This window comes from Helianthus annuus, chromosome 5 (assembly GCF_002127325.2).
Source record: "Helianthus annuus cultivar XRQ/B chromosome 5, HanXRQr2.0-SUNRISE, whole genome shotgun sequence".
Taxonomy (NCBI): domain Eukaryota; kingdom Viridiplantae; phylum Streptophyta; class Magnoliopsida; order Asterales; family Asteraceae; genus Helianthus; species Helianthus annuus.
In genome coordinates, this window is record NC_035437.2 from 45,665,373 (window position 1) to 45,672,571 (window position 7,199).

General features: G+C 36.5%; 1 long non-coding RNA gene across 10 annotated transcripts; it reads right to left on the bottom strand.

Moving 5' to 3' along the window:
- Positions 1–379: 379 nt before the first annotated feature.
- LOC110940918 lies at positions 380–3,989 on the bottom strand. Of its 10 annotated transcripts, none has more exons than XR_004893792.1 (5): positions 3,742–3,989; positions 2,952–3,164; positions 2,744–2,814; positions 1,024–1,719; positions 380–946 (listed from the first exon to the last, which is right to left on the bottom strand). It is a non-coding gene; the product is annotated as an uncharacterized LOC110940918 (long non-coding RNA). The 10 variants fall into 10 exon arrangements; XR_004893794.1 differs by having other exon boundaries at positions 3,094–3,164; positions 3,742–3,987; XR_004893793.1 differs by lacking the exon at positions 3,742–3,989 and having other exon boundaries at positions 1,024–1,395; positions 1,481–1,719; positions 2,952–3,252.
- Between the last annotated feature and the right edge of the window lie 3,210 nt (positions 3,990–7,199).

The window sequence follows — 7,199 nt, forward strand, 5'->3', positions numbered from 1 at the left end:
CAATATCGCCGTTAATATCAAAACCAATATTTTGTATATGACCAGTAACCGATATTGACTTACATAGTTAGGATCACAAACAGCCTAATTTGGTAAATAAATTTAATTTAATAGCATCTCATTTTTTACTTTATAATATGCCAAACCACCAGACAACATAGCAATAACCCCACTATAGACTATAGAGCACTAAATGCACATTTAACGGCCTATGTTTGGCACTTACATTTCTTTTAATTGGAGAACATAAGCAAAACAATGGCCTATAGGAATGTAGATAAAATAAAATATATAAAATAAATAACCGTTAATAGGAATACTTCAAAGACCCCAAAATAAAAAATAAAAAAAACATAAAAAAGAAAACTATATTTGCAAGTTGGTTAAATAATAAAACAATATAACACCCCAGAATTAACTCCAATGCTCAAAAATGAACCCTGAATTCAAAAAAGAAATAAATAGATTTACAATGGATACTGTTTTGAGAATATACAATGCAAAGCTAATTTTCGGAATCAATCAGCAGCTGCAGAAATTCCAATTTGGCAATAATCTTCAGACAAATCAGTTTGGGACTTGCTACGTACAACTGTTGGCAGAGCCCACTTCTTGCAGCCGAACACAGCAGCACATCCCTGTCCTTCAGCATTTTACGACACATTATAATAGCCAAAAACCCGGTCCCCTTGAGTCTGAATAAGGTACCAGAACTGAGTCTTTATAAGCCGACCGGCCCAAACGTATAACCCGGAACCTTTACCAGCATAAATCCAACCAATACAGGTCCGAAAAAAAGTCTGATGCTGACCTGAAGTCCCAAACCCGTTTAGGCCAAACCCAAGCCCACGTATCGTGTTAAGTTTGATACGTGTGAGAAATTCACACCCTTAAGCATACCGAACTTCTCAAATTTCTCAGGACGTTCGACAGGATATTGAACAGTCTGCATAGTCGAATAATATGGTTAACAGATAATAATAACTAAATATATAAATATATAATATATTTCAATATTAATACCTCTTGTAGCTCTCGTTTAACATTCTCGAGTCCACCGATGTCTTCCCGGCTAACGTTCGGAACTTCGACAACGGTCTCACGAAGAGCAGAAGGATTGGTGGTCCCGAGGGCGGTCTGAAAATGCCCATTCGTAACTGCCATGAAATTAAGAATCACCGCATCGATGGACTCGTCTTCCAAATCAATCACGTCCGTTTTCTCACTGATGCACTAGAGTGCAGTCTCGGTGCATAGAGCTGCCAGATTGGTATATCGCCCATCAAAACAACGTCGGCTCCACCAATGGACTCGTCTTACTTTCCTCACTTCTAACAAAACCTCGTGCAATATACTCCCCTGACCTCTCCTTCAGCTTCTTATAAACTATTTGACCTAAATCATCAAATCACCAAACAATTCAATTCAATTTCCATTTCAATGTCAAATCTCTCATATCTATCTGTTGTTTTGTAAATACATGAAGAAAAACTTTGTTTTCTTGTTCTTGAGAAGAATGGTACAGCGTCAGCAAAAACACCACCACCACCTGAAGGAATAATCCGACAAAATAATTAAGTTTCAGACCGAGACGGGTTTCGACATGAGCCGTGTCGACGCGAACAGTAAAATAAACAGGATTCCATCCATCTCCACCCACCAGCTGTATGTTGGATGTCAAACAGTTGTTTTTGGGGTTCAGTTTACCAGACTTGATAGCTGCATCAATTGCTAAACACTCACTCTCGGTATGAAATTTTAAATAACCATATGTAGAAATATATACAAGTCCTTGAGCAAATAACTTGACCCATCTAAATTGCTCAAACTATTTAACATTATTTTTATTCACAGTATAGAGCATAATCAAATTTTATCATAACTACTCATTGGTCCATTGCCAACTAATAGTACAAAAGTTGAGTCTTAACCATCAAAGCAGTACACAATGAACCTTTGGAAGAGTTGGTCTGAGATTTTTCAAAAGTTCATGTACACCTGTTGATATGCAAATCAGAGCCGTTCCAACGTTTTTGTAGACCCTAAGCGTACTATGAAGTGGAGGCCTTTTTGCAAAACATATAGAGATTAATAGAAAAATTAGCTGCTAAAGTTAACCTACGTTTAGTAATTAGCCCTAATTTTGCCCATAAATTCTCCTCCAATCCCAACAGACCCGACGGCATGAGTGATTACCGTTGGTGATAGCCGATAACCTAGAAAATCAAAAGAGCAGGTTGCGATAGGAGGTAGGAACGATGACTGCGGCTCAATTTTAGGGATTTTTGGCGCTGATTCACGGAATTCGGATGAGGTCGAGTGGTAGATGGTGCTACAAACTGCAGTTATGTCTGTGGTTTAATTTCGAAACTGGGTCTTGAATGTGGGCCTTTTTTTCTAAATAATTTTTAATTTTTATCTATGTAACTTTATTAATAAAATGGTTTAGTTTTGCTTTTTATTTGAGCCTGATACATATATATTATAAAACTTTACTAAAAATTGGAGACCCTTGATTTTTGATGGCCCTAGGCCCGTGCCTAGATTGGTAAGCATAACGGGCCGGCCCTGATGCAAATAAACAATGTCAGTGCTTAAGAGAATCACATATTCAACTAATAAGCATATGCTGGTTCATGGGGAGTGATGTTTGACTGTGTGGGTGGTTAAACATCAAGCATAAGATAACTAAGCTTATTTTCTGTAAAATGTTATGCTAACACATGTCAGAATAAGGTCTTACTTTAATTAACGGCGAATCTAAGGTCACATTCTGTCTTGATGAAACAGAGCTCCTTTTCTCAGTAACATACCCTGTGAAAAGCACATCCAAACACGTAAGTAGTTAGTATTCACTGTCCGAAACATATTATTTACAAGTAAGATCGATATATTGTAACAATTCACAATCTCAGATCTAGATTCTAAAATTCCGCAGAGTAATAAAAAACCTCCTAAATTGCAAAGTACTCCACACAGTCAATCTCTGACCAGCAACAAATCTTACAAGTTTGTTTACGCCAATCTACTGCCTAAATAAGATCAAATAACCAAAAGATTAATTAACTTAATAAATATGTATTGTTAACTCACTTGCAGCTTAGATTCCGATTTCCTTTTGGATTTCTTCTCATTCTTCTTATTCGTAGTTAGTTTGCTGAAGCCTAAGATAAAAAACAACAACGAAAAGGAATTGAGCCAGATCTCTCTCTGGTAACATTTAGTGCATGTTTGGCTTTTCTTTTGAAAAATGACTTTTCAACTTATTTGAGAAGTAATAAGTCAGGATTTCCTGACTTCACTCACACAAAGGAATTCCAAACACTTTGAAAAGTCCTTTTTGCCTCAAATAAGTCAATAAGTTGAAATAGAAGGAACCCCAAACACCCCCTTAGAGCATTCTCATCCAATCCATCAAAACTTTTGAGGGTGAGTTTTTATATTGTAAAGGGTATAAAAAGTGGTTGTGAGTGGAGGAGAGAGAAAATGTTACTGTTCATCTGTATATTTGGGGGGACACTGTTCACCCAGTATAATTTTTTTAATATATATTGAAAGTGGTTGTGAGTGAAGGAAAGAGAAAAATGTGATGATAATATTATTTAATTGAAAAGGAGAGAGAAAAAGTATTTGTTTTTAGTGGAAATATATTGATACAGGAGTTGTTTTTTAGTGGAATGTATGTATAATTTGATGGATTGGATGAGAATGCTCTAAGACATTTTAGGGTTTAAAGGTTACCTTCACGGTCCCTAAACATTGATGTGGAAGAAAGCTGGAATGGTGGTCCTTTTTAGGTCGGGTCTGAACAACCATGAAGCGGCTTTCTTCGCCGTCACCACAAAATCCGCTAGATCTGGTACCTCTATTAGTGGGTGTAGTCGCCATCGCCGCCGCTAGTAGCTAGAACCCACGACTTCTATACGACTCTAGCAAGATGTAAAAATTGTGAGAGAATTGGGAGCATGGAGCCAAATAGATTCAGTGAAATCTGTGACCACCAGCTTTGCAAAGAAGGAAAGGAGTGTCTCTCTTCTCTCTCGTTTGAAAAAGTTGTACAAAAGTAAGTAGGGACTGTATGATAGCTTTCAAAAGGGCATGCGGGGATCATGATCCGTGTGAAGTGATGGACGGTAGGATCATGATCTATGTGTTTTTCTTTGAGTTAATAAGGGTATTATTGAAAAGTGAGGTTATAAATGTGTTTGTTGTTCTTAAAAGATTTGTACATTATACATAAATAGTGTTTTAAGGGAATGACAAATTACCTTAACAAGTCCTTGGAATATGCTTTTATATATAGTATATATATATATATATATATATATATATATATAGGATGGATCATGAGAAAACTAGTTTAAATGAGAAAACAAAAAAACTAACTAAAAAAGCCTAAAAATCATACCAATTTTTTTTTTACAATTTTTTATAAAAAAATCGCTACTTTTTTATGTATGGAAAAATATTTTCAAAAAAAAAAAAATGTACTGCACATGTGCACTATTACGGAAAGCCTAAACCACTTAACCCATCCCCCACCGACTGTTAGTGCATGCGTCTGTCGACTTCGTCTTATATCGAGTCTTGTATTTAGATAGATAGATCAGGGCACGTTTTACGAGAAAATGTCAAAATATAGGTTTGGAGCTAATTTCGCACGAAATTACCATTGGGTAATTTTGCACGAAGTCAACGTGGTAATTCCGCACGGAATTAGATTTCGCGTGAAATCTAATTTCGCATGTGGTATTTTGCACGGAATTAGCTGCTTATATATATCCATGCCTTGATTTCATTTGTAACTTTCTGGCTCAAGTACCGAAGTGCTGCCGAAGTATCTACTCGCTGTAATTCTTTGTCAAATCAATCAAGTGACAGTTTAAAGTGATATTCTAGCTGAATTGAACTCGATACGACTGTTTCCGCCTTTCGTATTGAGTAAAAACTCTTCTGATCGACTCGTTCGGGTCTGAAAACGATCCCACAAGTGGTATCAGAGCTCAGGAGGAAGAGTTCATACCAATTCAGCTGCAAATTCTGATTTCTACACCTTCTTTTTCAAATTGAACTTGATTTCACGGTCAAAATGCTTTGATTTTCACATATCATATGCGCATTACTGGTTTAACAAACCCTAGAAAGTTTCAGAACTAAAATCGGACTAAAACTTGATCAATTTGACAAAATTCAGCTCGAGATGATGACATCAGCATAATTCCGCACGGAATTAGTACCTAATTTCGCACCAGATCATAATTTCGTTTGAAAGTTCACACGAAATTAGCTAATTTCGTTTCAGTTGTGTAATTTCGTTTGGGAGGTCCACGCGGAATTAGTAATTTCATTTCAAGGAGTAATTTCGTTTGATAATTCCACACGGAATTACATATTTCGTTTGACAAAGTGCAATTTCATACGGAATTAGGGTATTTCGTTTGAACTGTGTAATCTCGCACCAAAGTGTTAATTTCGCTTGAAAGGAAATTTCGTTTAAAGGATAATTTCGCTTGAATTGTCAGTTAGTGGAACTTTGAAAACCGAATCATGGAAGAAGAATTCTACAACGCATTTGCTACTCCGATAACCATTACTCAGCAAGCAATATTGGAAAACGAAACGGGCACCATGCAGAAACCACCTAAACTCATGAGCATTGAAGAGTGTAAAGGATTGGAAGAACGTTTCGAAAATTGGGTTCAAGCAAACTACTTGGATGCTTGGGAGTGTATTGAGACTAAATATGTTAGACCAGGGAATGATGATGAAGAGGAGATTGCTATCAAAGATCTTAGTGCGGATGAGAAAAAGAAATACAAAAACGAAAAGATGATGACCAGTTTATTGCAACAAGCTGTGAAAGAAGATATTTTGGTCTTATTGCAACACAGTGGAAGGGCATATTCGATTTGGAAAGCGTTAAGATCTAAGTTTGTTGGTAGTCAAGAAATGATCAAGAACAAAAAATCTCTTCTAAAAAAAGAGTTTGATCTATTTCGTGGTTTGAAAACTGAAAGCACAAAGCAGATAATTGAAAGATATTGCAATTTGTTAGTAAGCATGAGGAGGGTGAGCATCACAAAGGATAATGAAAAGTTGATTGAGAAACTGGTTGATGCATTACCACATGAAACTTGGGGCACATACTTGATGATGTTAAGAAATAAGAAAGGGTTTAACAATTTAACTTTGAGCAAGTTCATTGAGAAATTGGAAGCTCAAGAGATGGAACAAAGAAAGATCTCAAGAATGAAAGACTTTGATGGTGAACAAGATATCGGTCTTTATTATAAAGCAGGTATCAATGACAAGACCAACATGTCACCAAAGGTTGAGACAGCATTCAATGTAAAGAGTTCGTCTGGAGGTTCATCTAAAGGATCAAACAGCAAAACAAGTTTTTCATCATATCCGTCATTCGATCAAAACATTTCTGCAACCAAAAATGGAAAGAAGTTACAGTGCAACATTGTACTAAATCTATAGAATGATCAAGATTACTCAGAAGAGGTTGCAAAGAGTCACATGTCTTTGTTGGGAACTGTGTTGGAGTCGTATGGGAGTTTTGTTGCAGGGAAGATCGGGAATCCAATGCTGACAAAAGAGGATTACGATCAGACTGACGCTGAAGAGATGGGACTGATGGATATTAAATGGTGTTTGGCGAGCGTGTTAAGAAGAGCTGAGAAATTCAAACAGATCACAGGAAGAGATGACTTCCGTGATGCATGTGTTTCTACTTTAGGATTTGATAAATCTAAAGTTACTTGTTTTCGTTGCAGGGAAAAAGGACACTTCAAGAGGGAGTGCACAAACCGCGAAGCAAGTGGAGCTCAAAATCCGTTCAACAACAATGATTACTATCGGAAAACAATCTATCATCAAGTTGCTCAACAATCACATCAACAAGAACCACAAGTGGCACATGGAAAGAAAGTAATCGAGGAATCTTCAAAAAGAGCATGTATTGTGAATCATGATGAGAAGAAATTGTCAAACGGATTCAATTGGGATAAATATGTTTCAGCAGATGGTAAAGCATGTCTGATAGATCAAGATGATGAAAAATTACCAGAAGGAATTAGCTGGGCAAATTTTAGTTGGAATGACTATGATCCTAACAAAACCTCAAGTCACAAAGCTTTTGTTGCTCGAATTAAAGACGATAGTGATAATGATGATGATTATTATGCAAAACG